The sequence below is a fragment of the Schistocerca piceifrons genome, chromosome 6 (assembly GCF_021461385.2).
Source record: "Schistocerca piceifrons isolate TAMUIC-IGC-003096 chromosome 6, iqSchPice1.1, whole genome shotgun sequence".
In the NCBI taxonomy this organism is placed as follows: domain Eukaryota; kingdom Metazoa; phylum Arthropoda; class Insecta; order Orthoptera; family Acrididae; genus Schistocerca; species Schistocerca piceifrons.
Window position 1 is genome coordinate 95,322,835 of NC_060143.1, and position 17,101 is coordinate 95,339,935.

Genomic DNA, 17,101 nt, shown 5'->3' on the forward strand with positions numbered 1-17,101 from the left:
CAACAGAAATGAGTACCAATGAAGAATTAGAAGATATTGATGAGGAACTAGATGACATCTTAGAGAGATATCAATCACCAATAAACATAATAATTGGATATTTCAACAGTAAAGTGGGCCCCCGCAGTAACGATAACAAAGACCCAATCGGACCACATGGAATCGGACCACATGGCTTTGGAACAAGGAACAGGAGAGGAGAAAGAATAGTACAATTTGCTCAAGAACACAAACTGAAAATAACCAACACTTTCTTCAGAAAAGTCAAAACCCAAGATGGACTTGGCACTCGCCAGGTGGCAAGATGAAAAACAAAATAGATTACATTCTCACAGACAAACAAAACATAATAAAGGACATCCAAGTAATCTCACAATTAAAATTTAGCACAGACCATAGAATAGTGAGGGCAAAAATAAAAATTCCAAAGAAACATAGGAAAAGCAAGCAAACAAGAAATAGAAAAACTGAACACAGACAAATTTAAACAAGAACTGCAGAAGCAACTACAACAAGCAAAACCAATACAAAACAAAGCACTCATGAAATGTATAATGCACTAGAAAAATGCGCATACCATTCTCACAAGGGCACAAGCAAAGACAAGCAAATGAAGAAAAGTCGAAGCAAATTAAGTCAGAGTACCAAACAGCTGATCGACCACAGATCGAAAATGTTAAAACCTAGAGATATTTCAGACAGGAATAAAGAAGAATAAGCAAAACTAGACAAAATAATGAAAAGGGAAATTGGAAAGATATCCACAAGCACCGATCAGCAACAATGAGAAAGACTAGAAAGAAAACCACTCAATTAGAAAAGTGAGCATAAGCACGAAGGGCGGGAAACAATGGATACTAGGATGAAGAATTAGGCGGGAGAACATCTAAACACAAGAGAATTTAATCAAATCAGCAACAGAATTCCACAAAACAGTACACACAAGTTCTCTGCCAAATTGAAACCTTACCCGCTATAACACACAGCGAGGTTAGAACCACCATCACCGAATTGAAAAATTGGAAAGTTACCTGGAGAAGACAACATATACAACGAGCTCTTAAAAGAAGCCCAAGATCTCCTAACACCAATCATTACAGAAGTGTTCAACAAAATCATACAAACCGAAGACATTCCAGATCAGTGGAAAATGAGGAGGAGATAAAAAAAAAGGAATAAAGAATATAGTTGAATGGATAAATAATAAACAGTTAGTTTATATGTTCACAGAAATTGAGTCCGTGAGGAGGTTAGGATGCAAGGATGTATTGGAGAGAAGTTCCAATATCTGGAGCTCAGAGGAACTAGTATTGAGTGGGAGGGTCCAAGGAACCCTTGTAGTGTTTGCAGGTCCTGACTCGTGCAATGGTTCAGACAGCTTTATGTCCATTAATGTGCTCAAACAGTTTGGTGGTGGGCATTCCTACATAAAACACAGCAGTGGACATATTTAAGCTGGTAAGCAACATGTGGTTTCGCATGTTGCTAAGCCTTTGATGTTGAACGTTTTACCTGTGGTCCAAATGGAGTAAATGGTAGTGTGTAGGTGCGTGAGGCAGGAACCTTGTGGTAGTGATCACGGTGTTATGGAGGTGCTGAGCATGGTGGAATGCTATTGAGGAGAGAGGACTTCATTTTTAGGGCTCAAGTCATGTCCTCTGCAGAGTAAAGTATCGAGGCTTCAGTGGTACTGCGTGATGAGGGTTCTCCTAAATGGAAGCTGTGAAAGAGGGAGAAAGGAGAATGATGCCTGCGAGATTTGTGGAGTACCTGCAAGAGAGGAAAGTGTAGGTGAAGTAATTGGTGGAGGAAGTACGTTTGCTCATGATGCCTAGGCTATAGGGAAGGGAACATTTGACTTGGAAGTGGTAGCAGATGTCAAGAGTGCAGTTATTGTTGCTTATTGGTAGGTTATCTATTAACTGAGATTTGGATGTGAGCTGGATGTCACTGTGAAGAACAACTATTCCTGAACAGCTTAACTCTTTTAATGTTAAATTCAGTCTTTGTTACATTTTATTTTATTAATGATTTCGCATTCTGTCGCTGCCTTATAACATTTTATATGGCTTTAGAGCCGAAACTGGTTACCTGTTAAAATAAAATAGATTTTATTTTAACTGATAACCAGGTGTGGCTCAGGTTTTAGCTGAACAATTTATTTACCTTCACTGTGTCATCCAGACAAACAGCTGAGTTACAGGCACTCCATAGGGCTGTGGCTCAGCTTCTTCCTGTGTAATGAGATCTACACACATCCATTATCCACCTGGGAATTGGAGTCTACTCTGTCCACAGCAAGAGACATGCTCCCAGACGGGACAGATTCGTTATGCCATCCTCAGTCATCTGTGCTCTGCAGCCAATGACAAGCTCATATCTTATTTCAGACAGGCCTAGTTTGATGGACAGTAGCTTGCCACTTGGAAGGAGGCAATATTAATTCCCTTATGGAAAATTAGGGAAGAATTGTGTCAATCCTAGTGGACTGTAGCCCTTACCAGTGGATGGGTAATATATCTGAGTGCATGGTCAATTGCTGCCATGTCTGGCTCCTCAAATCCCAAAATCACCTCTGCCCCTCCCACGGAGGTTTCAGGCACCACTATTTACCCATTATAACTTAATTCTAAGTGAGATGGCAATACAGGAGCCAAAACAATTTATTTCGTATGTTTTTTTTTATCTTGAAAAGGTGTATGACACCACTTGGAGGTACAATACCCTTCACCAACTTCATTAATGGGTCTACATGGACATCTGCAGATTCTTAGGCCGGTGCTTTTGCTGTTGCATTGGTGATACCTCATCTGACCATCTCCAGTCAGAAGCCCTGTTAAAAATTCTTTGTTTATGGATTACTTTGATCTTCTGCTCTTTTTCCAAGCCTACGATGACAAGAAGGCTACTACATTTGTCCACAGGGACGCTGGAAACTTTAGACCAATTAAGTGGTTTTTAGTTCTCACTAGAGAAGACTACTTGTGACAGTTTTAACCATACTCATCGCAGTTCTAACCAGACACAGCTCACAATGGGGGACAATATTTTAAATTTTACAGATAATTTGTGCTTTTGGCAACACAAAATTAACCTGGCTCGCACACCCAAAACATCTGAGAACAAAGAGCATCAAATATTTTGAAATGGCTCAGTGGAAAGGCATGGGAACCTCACAGGTCATGCCTCCTGCAGTTTTATAGAGCATTTTTCTGGTAACAGATTACAGCAGCGTGATTTACAGATCAGCACGTACTTCTTTGCTCAAGGTACTAGATGCTGTCCACCATGAGGGCATTCAGATATCGACTGGAGCCTATTGGATCAGTCCATTTCAAAGGCTGGTGAACCATCATTCCAGCTTTAGTAGCATCTCCTCATGGCTCGACAAGCCTTCAAAATTTTAGCACTGCCTCAATCATTGGCATTTAGTACAGCAGTCCATCCGAATGTTGACAGCTGCTCAGGTGTTGGCCCCATGCGACCAAGCTGTTTGTATATCTTCACAGATATTCTGCAAATCACACTTAAGTGTCTGGCAGAGTTCATCAAACTACGTTCACAAAAATTCTCTATTATTGCACTCTCGAACAGCATGCAGAAGAAATGAATGGCTATATCTTTCCTTGCAAGCTCTGATTTCCCTTATTTTATTATGATTGTTTCTTCCTTTGTAGGTCAGTGTCAACAAAATATTTTTGCATTCGGAGGAAAAACTGGTGATTGATATTTCGTGAGAAGATCCTGTTGTGACAAGAAATGTCTTTGTTTTAATGACGTCCATCCCAACTCTTGTACTAAGTATGAGACACACTCCCCCTATTTTTTGATAATACAAACTGTGCTGCTCCTCTTAGAAACTTCTTGATGTACTCCATTAATCCCGTCTGGTAAGGATCCCACACCTTGCAACATTACTCCAAAAGAGGACGGAAAATCGTATTGTAGGCTTTTTAGTAGAAGTGTTCTGCCAATAAAATGCAGTCTTTGGTTCGCCTTCCCTCAATGTTTTCTATGTGTTCTTTCCAATTTAAGTTGTTCGTAATTGTAATTCCTTGGTACTTAGTTGGATTTAAGAACTTCAGATTTTATTAATTTGTTGTGTAAATGAAATTTAATGGATTCCTTTTCACACTCCTGTGGATGACCCACACTTTTCATTACTTAGGGTCAATTACTAATTTTCACATTATACTGATATCTAAGTCATTTTTCAATTGGTTTTGATCTTCTGATGACTTTACTAGATGATAAATGACAGCATCATCTGCAAACTACCTAACATGGCTGCTCACATAGTCTCCTAAATTGTTAACATGGTGCATTTCAACATTAATGATATGGGCCTGTAACTTGGTGAATTACTCCTATTTCTTTGAATATTGGTGTGATCTGTGCAACTTTCCAGTCTTTGGGTATGGATCTTTTGTTGAGCGAGTGGTTGTATATGATCATCTCTCAATTGCTGCCAATATTATTTCTTCAAATTCAAGACACATCTGGTCTATACTTAACATTGTTAATTTGGAAGGAGTTAGGATTGTCCTTCAGAAAGGCATCAAGCAAATTTTTATCTGCTTTTTTTGAATACATACATTTTTCATTTATTTTTAGAGGATTTGGGGGTTACAATATTCAGTCTTGCAACACTGCCCTGTGTTCACTAGTCCCTGTATCCATTTTGATTCTCATTATTAGCTCATGATTATTTGTTGCTAAGAGGCCAAGTGTGTTTTCACAACTGTTTACTATTCCTGTGGGCACAGGAACTAACTGCTCAAAATAATTTTCAGAGATTGCATTTACCACAGTTTTGGATGATGCTTTTTCGCGTACCTCCAGATTTAAACATGTATTTTTGCCAACATATTGAGGGTAAATTAAAGTCACCACCAACTATAGTTGTATGATCGGATATATGTTTGAAATTAAACTCAAGTTTTCTTTGAATCTTTCAGTGACTTTATCTCCTGAGTTGGGAGGTCAGTAAAGGGATCCAATTATTATTTTATTCCGGTTGCCAAGAATTATCTCTGCCCATACTATCTCACAGGAACTATCCACTTCAATTTCACTATAAGATAAACTATTTGTAACAGCAACAAACATGCAACCGCCAACTGTATTTAGCCTAACCTTTCAGAACATCGTTAGGTTCTTCACAAAAATTTCAGCTGAACTTATGTCCAGCTTTAGCCAGCTTTCACTGCCTGCAACAATTAGAGCATCAGTGCTTTCTATTAGCACTTACAGCTCTGATACGTTCCCAAAAAATCTATGACAATTTACAAGTGTTAGATCGATGGTTCCTAATTATACGTTCTTCCTGTATTCGATGTGCACCCTTTGAGACTGAAGCTCTTTTTTGTGTTTCCCCCAGACCCTCTAACTTAAAAAAAAAACATACAGTCCATGCCTCACATCCCCAACTACGCACATAGCTGCCTCCTGTATGTAGTTGACTGCTTGACCTATTTAGTGGAACCTCACACCCCACCACTCTATGGCACAAGTCGAGAAATCTGCAGCCTACATGGTCACAGAACCTTCTGAGCCTCCGATCACACCCTCCACCCAGCTCTGTGGGTTCAGAATCTGTCCTGTCAACTGTGCTGCAAATGGTTAGCTCTGCTTTCATCTCGGAAGCAATACTGGCAGCCTTTATCACATCTGATAGCCACTCAAACCAGAGAGAGTCTCTTCCGATCCAAAGCATCACACGGTTGGTACTGACGTGAGCCACCATCTGCAGTCAGCTGCACCCTGCATTCTTCAAGGCATCCAGAATGACTGTACCTGGTATGCACACGGAGTCCACATTGGCTTTCTTCCCTTTCTTGGCAGCCATGTCCCTAAGGGGCCTCATAACATGCAGCTCCCAACTCCCAATAATTCCACTCTTTTTGATTGTCTGAGTCTTGCAGGCTGAGAGGTTTCCTCTAAAACACAACAAGGGACTGTACCTGGCTGACAGGTAATGTCAGCCACTGACAGCATATGAAACGTGTTTGTCTGACTAACCAGGGAGGCCTTACATGTGGCCCCTCGGGAGGCCTTTCACAGCCTTCCATGCCGTGAAGCGATCACATGTTAGAACACAGGTGAGGGGTCAATCTCAGTGCGACCAATAACTGGGCTGGCCGCCAGTGTGGACTAATCGGTGTACTCGTGGGTCTAGCTGGACGTCCGTTGAATCCCAACGGCTGGCCCACGATAGTAATGCCCTTCCACTGCAGCCTCAAGTTGTTTAATTGAAGCCAACATACAGTGGAGCTGAGAGCAAAGTGTCACCAACTCTGCTTGCATCTGCACATAGCAGTCACAGTCCCTATCCATATTAAAGACCATGGAAAACTCCACTAAACAGACAAACAAAGGACTATTGACACGCGCCATGGAATTCTGTAAACACTGATGAAGACACAAGAAGTGTGCATAAATAATTCACTCCTGATTAGGAACATATGTCACAAAATCAGCTTACTTTCCAACACAAATGAAAACATGAGGACTGTTTCTATTAAATATGAAATTAACATGCAGAAATTCAAACACTGAATTACCAAAGTACACATGTGAAACTATAAAATTCGCACCTGGTTAGGAACTCGTAAAATGTCACAAGATTGGTTACATCCCTGGTGCTGCTCTGTCTTGGCCGGCGGCTGCTGGCTGACTGAGTTATTTGGGAAATCCAGGAAGGAATAATGATAATATTATGAAAAGGATAGACTGCTAGTGGAGTGCTAAGTTGAAGACAGGCACAATAAAAAGACTGTTAAACAAGTAAGTTTTCAACCAGGAGGCCTTCTGAATTCTTTATTCTTTTAGTCTACTTCAGAAGGAGGCCTTGGCCAAAAGCATACTTGTTTAGCAGTCTTTTTTATTGTGCCTGTCTGCGATTCAGCACTCCACTCTGCTCAGTACCTCGATTTCAGCAGTGCAGCTGCCTGTCGCAAATAAAAAATCAACTGAGTCACCACAGAATGAGTTACTTCTACCAAGATGCACAGTCTTCAACAAACCATCAGCTCGCGATTCAATCAGATGAGGATGATGGCTACACAGAGACTGAATGTGACTCGTGTACCAAAAAACACCAAAAATGGGATGATCAGAAACACAACACGGCAGCATGCAAACATCTACAGACAGTGTCACCCCTGATGCTTAGCCTCATGTATCGGATGAGAAAAGTAGTTGCAGAAGGGGACCACAACCATAATACACAGTTCAGAGAGCCACACCTCATCTTAGATATAGCCAGCAGGTGGTCTTTACCAGCAGTTCGGATTACAGTACTGCCAACTGCCATGGCTGCCCACTTGAATGAGGGAAAGTTATAAATGGTGAAACACATTGTGAAGACATTTTCAATCATGTTCACCTCTTGTGTCAACAATTAACAGTATTTGCTTTTTTTATTTGTATAACTTTTGCTATGTGTCATGTCTTGGATCACTGGTTAATTCTCCATGTATATAGTTTTAGTGGTTGTTTCTGCACCGCATCTGATTTGTGTTCATTATTTACCACTGCTTCTCAGCTCATTGTGTGATGAAGCAAGCCGGGATAATTTTACTTCCCCTCTTGTTTTGCCATCTGCCTCCTTAAATTCGTTTTTTCACTTTTAACTAATTACCATTAACATAAGTGAGCATAATCTGCATTTTCATGAAAGGCAAAGGTTAATCCTCAGTTTTAAAGAATATGTGACGCCGATAAACTTGTCACCATAATATCAATACATAAACAAACCATCTTTGCATTGTATTTCATCTCTGACTTCTTTGCTTCCCGCCATGTTAAAGTTCAGTTCTGTATGTGTTGTTCTGCCATGATGTGCAATAAAATATAGTTCTCAACATATTTGTGTATTCTCTGGAGAAAACCTCCCTGAATCCACCACAGTGGTGACGCCGAGTTTCTTCGTTATTTGTTTTCGCTTTTGGACAGTGCCCACGACAACTGCGCCGGTTATTTTCGTGTGTTTTACCACAACAGTGTTCAAACAATGACTTCAGCTCTACGCCTAACGCCGGATTTTGTGACAAATATGCACCGTGTTGCTGGCGATGTACACCCGCCAGGATTGCAACACGGTGTTTCTCCTTCGACGGCTCCCCTGGTGTCACTCGATATTTTCGAGCCTGTAACAACAAGTGAGGTTAGGAACACGCATGACTCTGGTTACCAAACACCTTTGTTGTCGCCACCTCATGTGCCTACCTCCACCAACCGTGCCACCATTACTTATGGCTCTCAATGCAGTGTGGTACCAACGTTGAACTCCATTTATGTTTCATTGGACAACTTTCCACTGCTGCTGAAGCAACAATTCTTGACGCCCTACTCCGTGCAACCCCACGTTAACTACAGCCACGTGGTCGGCCCTGCCAGGCTCATGGGCCTTTCACCTCAGCTTCCGACCACGCTTGCTGCTACTTCTGTCCCACATCAATATGTTTCTTCCAACTTCGGCACATCAGCCTGCAACATGAACAAAAAGTGGTCTAGTGGGCCTAACGACACCCTACGTTCTACTACTACGCCCTAGTACTCTGTGCCACGGCTCTCACCTTATCCGAACATGATTTCGAGTGGAGTGACTATGAACAATGAACCTTTTTACCACTCACCCCGTGTTCAGCATCACTATACACACGGTGCTTCGCTTCAGCCCACACCTCTGCTGCCTCCCTGCTACACAGGTGATTACGGCTCAGCTCTCTCGTCGAGCTATCAGTGTGTTAACATGCGCCCACAGTTCATGAATTTTTTCTCACCTCTTGCATCTGCGCCGGCTCCAGTCGAGCTTCCACAACCGTTTTCAGCACAGCCAGGTGCCTCTTCCGCGTCTGCCATCTGCAATGTGCCACCTTCCATGAAACACGTCTCTCCTGTCGCATCCACGCCGGCTCCTGTCAAGCTTCTGCATTTGTTTTTGGCACAAACCGGTGCCTCATCCGCGTCAGCCTTCCATGACATGACACATCGTCCTCCACCACAATGTGCCAACTTCACTCACCGCAGGGCCAGTTCACAACTCCATCGAGCTCCCCTACCACGCTGCGAAGGCTCGAGAATGCTACTGCCACCCACGCTTTGGACCTCACATCTGCTTCCGCACTTCACCCCCAGGCTGCTTCCAGGCCACCACAGCTCGCGAAACTACCAAAACTGCCTGTGTTCTCCACCGAGAACCCCAAAGTCTGGTTTGCCGTAGTCGAGCAGATCTTTCAATATTATTCGCTTGATGGCCACTCACAGTATATTTGTCTTATGAACAATCTCCACGACCATGCTGACTTGATTCATGATTTAGTCACCACACCTCCTCAGGTAGACGTATACGCTTCTGTCAAGAGGACGATATTGGAACGTGTTACACGGACGTCGACTGAGAAGGTCCAGCAGCTCATCTACGAGGAACAACTCGGCGACTCGACTCCATCACAGCTGTGGCGCCATCTCCGACTCCTTGTTAACAATCAGGCCATGCCTGATAACACGCTCTTGTCAATCTGGATCGAGAAACTTCCTCTTTCTGCCCAAACTGCCATTTCTTGCCTTGAAGATCAAGCAACTAACGTACTTATCCGCGCCGCTGACCGAGCTCATTCTGCACTACAATGCAAGCTTCACACCCGACAAACTGAACCCGTTTCCCACCAACAACTTCGCCCTCCTCCTGCACGCCGCGGACGCCGCATTAATTTGGACACCGGTAACCACTCGCCGGCATCACTGATGGCCTCGCCCCTTCCTGCAGTCAACTCTTCGGCAGGCACGGACCCTCGTCCTTCCCCCTTGGCTACTGGCTCTCTGCAGGATGCACATCCACATTACCCCTATTGCTAATTCCACACACGTTTTGGTGATGCAGCAAGGAACTGCAGACCGCCTTGCTGTTTCCCAAATGCCGATTGCAGGTAGGTTTGGGTGCCGCCTCCTGCGCACAAGACAGGCACCTCCCAGTGCTTCACTTCGTTCGTGAACGACCTAACATTTGTGGACACTTATATGTCAAAGATATGCCTTCGGGACAACTGTTCCTCGTTGACACCGGTGCTGATGTGTCCCTACTGCCACGTCTCTAGCATCTGGGAACATTTGTTCCCACCACACGTTACTACAAGCCGTCAACTCCACTAAACCGCAGTGCGTTGGTTCGACATCCCACTCTGTTACGCTCCTCCTAACGGCAAGCTCGGGTGGACTTTCCTAGTCTGTGATATTGACGAACCTATCATAGGCATTGATTTCTTGCGCCACCACAAACTTTCCCTGGACATAGTGCGCAACACCGTGTTTCATCACCCGACAAACACTCACTTTCCCTGTGCTCCGTCGAGCCCTCGCTCCCTGGATGCATCTGTTTGTGCTCAACTAGTACACACATGCTCGTCTCTTTCGACTGTGCTGCAAGAAATTACACACAAGTGCTTCATCGAGCAAGAACAGGTCGCTCGCCTACTCAACGAAAATTTCGAGCTTGCCCGCCGGATCCACGAAAAGCAGTTCGAGCTCTCCATTGCTCTCAAGAAATTAAAAACACTTCAACAAGGACAAATCAAGGTTAGTAAGTGCATCGACTGTACAGGCAATCCTACTTCCGTGTGCTCCTCATCCGTCACCTCTATCAACCCTGCTGTCACCACAATGTCGTACACAGACGTGTGTAATCTAGGCCCCCGTACTGCTGTCGCCACATGTACTGACAGCCCCATAGTGCCACGCCCTCCTCGCGCCACAGTTGTTGACTCTGACTTGTGTACCACTGCGCATGTGCACCACACCTCACTTCAACCTGGCCTGCCCCCAGTGGACGACCTTGCAAACTGTGAAACCGCTGCTCCTGCGTGCCACCGTGTGAACTCGATGAACTAGACAGACGGTGCACTCGTGCCTGAATGCAATTCACATGTTTCAACCGAGACCGTGCTGCCGCAGGCCGCACCCACGGCCGCTGTGCCTACTAATAGTTCATGAACCCAACCGAACTTTCACGATTCTGGAGTTTGCACTTCAGGCTGGTGGCCATCTTGTCACGCTGGCTCCCGGGACACGTCGCCACCTCAGCTTCCTTCGGAAAAGCTGACCTACACCAAACATAGTAATCCTGCTCCACCTGACTCGCACTACCCTGTACCAAACATTGCCATCTTCACCAGCGCGCTATCAGGTGCATCTGTTTCTTCCGTCATCGACTGTAAATGGGCTTACCAACAAATTCCAATGGCCCCCGAGGATACTGAAAAAACAGCAGTCACCACACCCCTCTTTCAATTCCGATTCATGCCTTTTGGACTCAAAAACGCCGCACAGACGTGGCAACGCTTTATTAACGAGGTTTTGTTCGGCCTCATATTCTGTTTTGCTTACCTCGACGACATACTTGTCTTCAGCTTCTCTGTCGAGGACAATATACATCACGTGCAGACCATTCTAGGCACCTTGAAAGGTGCAGGCATGGAAACCAATCCCGACAAACTACAACTGCAACAGCCTACTGTCATCTTCCTTGGGTTCCGGGTATTGGCTGACGATATCTCACCTTCACCAGAGAAAGTACAGTCCATCTTAGACCTACCAAGACCTCCTTCATTCAAACAACTTCGGCGTTTTCTTGGCACTGTGAACTATTATCGAAAACACCTACCCCGAGCCGCGAAAATCCAAGCCCCGTTAACCAACGCTTTGGCAGGAAAAAACACCTCCGGAACCCAGCCTGTGCAGTGGACACTAGAAATGACACTCTTTCTCGGAACCCAAGAAACTCCTCGCCAAAGCCTGCACAATCGCGCATCCCCACCCCGATGCGCAACTTTTCATAACTACAGACGCCAGTGACTCTGCCATCGGCGCCGTTCTCAGCCAGACAGTCGACTACCCTGAATACACCACAAATATAGCACCAGATCTAATTTTGTGCTTAATTTTATGTATGTTTTTCTAATTTATTTTGACTTTTACTAGTTAATACTTTTGTTATAGGGTGAAAGTCAGTGATTGTTTCGTAACTTGTTGACGTATAAACAAATATAAATTCTGTACTAATTATAAACATTTGGATGAACAACTAATAGTATTGTTAAAGGATCTATTTGACAACATGTTAGCAAAGCCAGCCCTTAATTAATTCCAAAGTAATTAACAGTTTTGTCAAAACTATTGTTTGTGTAACGACATTTGTTAACTACATCATTTAAACAAATAATTCGGCCTAACTCTTGTAGTAGAAGAAACTGTTAAAAGGAACGAATTTTTCGATGTATTCAGTCAATTTAATGAGTTACGTTTTAATTGCAATTTCTGTACATTAAACCTTGAACAATGTTTTGAGGATATAAAAGGGGCCCGATTTTTTGTCCTGGCCGCGTTTCAGACGAGAAACCTGTGTTGGTTGCAACAACAACAATGCTTCAACTTAACTGGAAATAGTGATGGGCTAAACTGCGATTTTCCGATATTTGTGATTTCTGTGAATGCTACTTTTCCGTATCTGTTATTCTTAACTGTGATTTCTCGCAGGTAAGGAACCTACGTCGTGTATCCCTCCGTCACTGCTATTTCTGCGATTTCTGCTACTTCTGCGATTTCTGCAACTTCTGCTACTTCTGCGATTTCTGTGATTTCTGCTACTTCTGCGATTTCTGTGACTCCTGCGATTTCTGCGACTTACCACCGTATGAAAAAGTTACATCTGTCCACACAGAAAATTGCATCTCAACAAACCTGTCATTGGTAAGTATGTTTTACGTTTGTTCTTCCGTTGGCTTTAATTTTGTATTGAAGAAACAACTGTGAAAATATTAATAGTGTAATTAATATGTAAGTAGCCATACAGTAGCGTAATAGTTCGTGTTTATAAAATGAATTCTAACATATTGTTATGTTCACAGGTACGCGAACTACATTTTAGTCACTCAGTAAAGTGATAACTCAAAATATCATTGTCAACAGATCTGGAGAAATTGCCACTGCGTCTTTAGACCGTTTTCGTCAGACGAGAGGTTAGTTTCTAAGTGTTTCGATGGACTTAATTACTTCAGTGAGATCGTTCTTGCAAATGCGAAATATACCCCATTGAGTGGCTTTCATTAGAGGAAATTTTAGCAATCTACTCTGTCAATTATATTACTTGTAATTAGTGACAGCAAAAATTGTTTAATAATCCTTGTGATTTTGCAGACACAGTTCTGACTATGATTACTGGTTGCTGTACGTATCTATCCACATTAAGGCTGTTGAGAGAGACTCGAGAAGATTCAAGACAGCTCTTAGAAGATTTTGCAGTTTAAAAGTGACATAATTGTGAAATAAGTGTGCAGATGAGTGATTAAACTGTGTTTTATTGAAGTTGTTGTGCGATTTTAAAGGAATAATAAACGTTAAATACAATGAGTGAATAATGAAAATCTCATTTTCCACATGTTTAAGCCGTCCTATACCCGTAATTTTCCGCCACTTATTACTTATTTACTGGTAAACACTAGTTGGAGAGTGACATACCCCCCCCCCCCCCCCCACTCACCGTCTCCACAATCTTGGTGTGACACTGACCTGTAACATATCCCAAAGTCTACAATATGCATTTTGAGGCTGTTGATATGGAAGTGGGAAGTACAGATCTTCCATTTAAACCAGGAATAGCTTAAGTGCATTACTTGAAAGTAACACAAGAAAAGCTTACTTATGTAGGTGGTAGTAGTGTTGGCAAAAAGTTCTTGTGTGTGAAGTTGCCATGTAGAACACCAGGTGTAAAACTTTTATCCCGAGTCTTGAACTGTGTCACTACACTTGTACAGATGTCTGAGTTCCTCTGTGTTAACATTGCAAAGTCCTGTAGGCATGTGGAGTATTAAGCAAAACTGTCATTGGAAGCAGAATCAAACACATTTGTTACGTTATTGATATTTTCAGGAGAAAAAGGCAATGTTGCTTCTTATTAATATACTTTCAGAGTCACAGCTGTGTTTGACCAACCATAACTGATGCTGAATGTGCATGTCGTCATATAATGTGAAGGGCTTATTTCAATAGTGGTACAAGTCCATTACCTCCACTTTTCTGTCTATAATGCTTCTGAAATTAATGATCCAAACAAACATAAATAAAGGTTCATCTCTAGCAAGAAGCCATATGCTTGAATATTTCTGGTATCTCAACTGCAGATTTTTCAGCGCTCATTTAACTTTACGACTCTGTATCTGAAAATGAACAAAAATTGACTTGTACCACTAATGAAATAAGTCCTTCATATGCACACACAGCACACCGATCTCGTGAGGCACAAGGCTCTCATAACGAAGTACGTACGTCGGTCAACAGATGGCAGTAGGAAAAGAATGTTAACTGCGCTTTTTAGTAGCTACTTGCGACTCTTAGTAGCGATTTGTCACAGAAATCGCAGTTTCTCGGTAGCGAATAGCGTAGTATGAACTTTGCTCAACAGATGGCACTGTTAACTGCGCTTTTTAGTTGCTACTTGCGACTCGACACGGAAATCGCAGCTGGACTCGACTGCGAATCGCAGAGGCGAGCGTAGTACAAACTTTGGCTAACAGATGCCACTGTTAACCGCGCTTTTAAGTTGCTACTTGCGACTCTTAGTTGTGACTTGTCACTGAAATCGCAGAAAGCAGTGCTAAATTCGACCAATAGATGGCTCACGTCTTTGAATGTGAAATACTACTTGCGACTGCTAACTGTGACTGAAATCGCAGTTAGATTCTGTAAAGTTGTTATTGTGATATCTGCGACTTCTCAGTCACTGTGATTTCTAACAGATACGCGATTTCCTGCCCACCACTACTGTGAAATAAGTGTTAGGCTAGGCGCAAATTGAGACGAGTATAGCACGTGTGACGTGACACGATTTTGCCGCGCGGCGCGCGCGTTCGACACGTGTCGCGTGGTGCTGCGCATATTGAGACGCGTATGTGACGAGTGTGCCCTAGTCGGTGTGATACGCGCGTGCCAGACTCCGAATACCGGCCTACTGCTTGTCAGACTGACGATGTGTGTTTCGCGAGTAAGAGAGATGTTATTGTTAGACTTGAGTTCCGAATCAGATTCGGACACTAACGCTGAAGAGGAAGTGTTGCTTTATTCATTAATAAATAAAAAATTCAAATCCACAAATAAATATATTTTGTATGAAAGAAAACCATGTGGACAATTTCAAACTACGACCAAGATGAGTCACACTGATTTCACGAATTACTTCAGAATGACCAGAAAGCAGTTTTCTGAAGTACATGGAATAGTAAAGCACACTATTGATTCAAAAATGGCTCTGAGCATTATGGGACTTAACTTCTGAGGTCATCAGTCCCCTAGAACTTAGAACTACTTAAACCTAACTAACCTAAGGACATCACACACATCCATGCCCGAGGCAGAATTCGAACCTGCGACCGTAGCGGTCGCTCGGTTCCAGACTGCAGCGCCTAGAACCGCACGGCCACTCCGGCCGGCACTATTGATTCAAATGGGTGTAATGCACAGGAGCCGATTGCTACTGAACAAAAACTGGCAGTATTTTTGAGGTAAGTGATGAACGCTGACATTAATTTTTTATCTAAGGAATTATAAAATGTTGCACCCTTGTGTCTAGGCATTTTATTTTCAGCTCCCTTACACAGAATCGATGGGTGTTATATAAGTTTGACTCCTACGTGTGTGTGTGTGTGTGTGTGTGTGTGTGTGTTGATCTACATCAAGGTACATAGTACCAGAACTCAAACAGTCTAAATAAAAGTCGTCGAGAGCATACGTTTATCTTTGACGGTTGAAATGCAATGGCCATTTTTGTATTAGGAAGGTGCCTCGCACAATATTATATAACACAAAAATGTCGAGTGTGACTGTTGTAAAAGGTAAACATATGCTTTTGTATACTATTTAGTAGTCTTTTTGAGGTCTACAAATCAATACTGAATCAAGTTCTGTTGCTCTTATGGTTTAGTCGGCGTACTGCAAAAGAGCGCATTGATGGGAGAATTTTTTCGGACTTGCACTTTCCTCGCAACTGCTTACTCACTGTGATATCTAAATTAACAAACTATGTACTAGAACTTAGCCACAGAATATATCTACGGATCAGAATAAGAAAAATGTAAACCTAATAAGTGGTTCTTAAATACTGAAGAATTAAAAATCCTTTTGTTTTTCTTTGCAATTCTGCCAAAGAAGATTCGTCGAGGGCACCAGGAAATAACTTAATTTTGTCAACGAATTGCAACACCCTGTACACTTTTCACGCAACTTAGTGCAATACAAGCTAGGTCTTAAGCGAATTTCACCTTGACAAAAAAAACCGTTCTGCTAGCTGGAGTGGGTTTTTAAAAATTTTTTACCAAATTTCTCTTGTTAGTGTTTTATTGCAATAATACATGTTCATAAACAAAGAATGTTAATTTATAATTAATGAAAATCTGGATCGGTGCAGCGAAGACTATTCAGAAAAGAAAACGAAAAATACACAAAATGCTGATACAAAAAAGAATTAAAGTCTTAAGCAAACATAATTTTGATGGTCACTTCAGATTTCTTGAAAACGGTGAACAAAATCGGTGATATTAGACAAACTGGATTCAGTTGTGTCGACCTTCAAATCTTCCATCTGCTGCTGTTCTGAATAGTGAGACGCTGTCTGTTGGTCTGAATCAGTCGATATATATGGCGATGAAGAGTGAGAAAAAGGTGCTGTACTGTATGGCGCTGAATTATTTGAAGAAGATGACATCGAAGGTGTCTCGCTCCTTACGTTCATTATTTCTTCTTCTGCAAGTGACACAGCTGGGAAAAGTTGACCTCTGATTCTGTGTTGGTAACTTTGAGGCATGTTTTTAGTCAGCTGATACATAGAGATAAAAAAATTGTAAAGAGGGTCATCTTTGATACAGCGTGACTCCAACGCTCTTCTTTCTTCTGCTCTTTGTCTTGCCCTGTCCTCACGATGTTGCATTGATTGTTTTAGCAGAATTACAACGTCTTCCTGTTTTCTTTTCCTTGATTGATTTCTTTGAATAACTGGAGTTGAAGTAGCGGTGTGATGTGCTATGCACTCCGTTCCTATGCTCCTACTAGATAC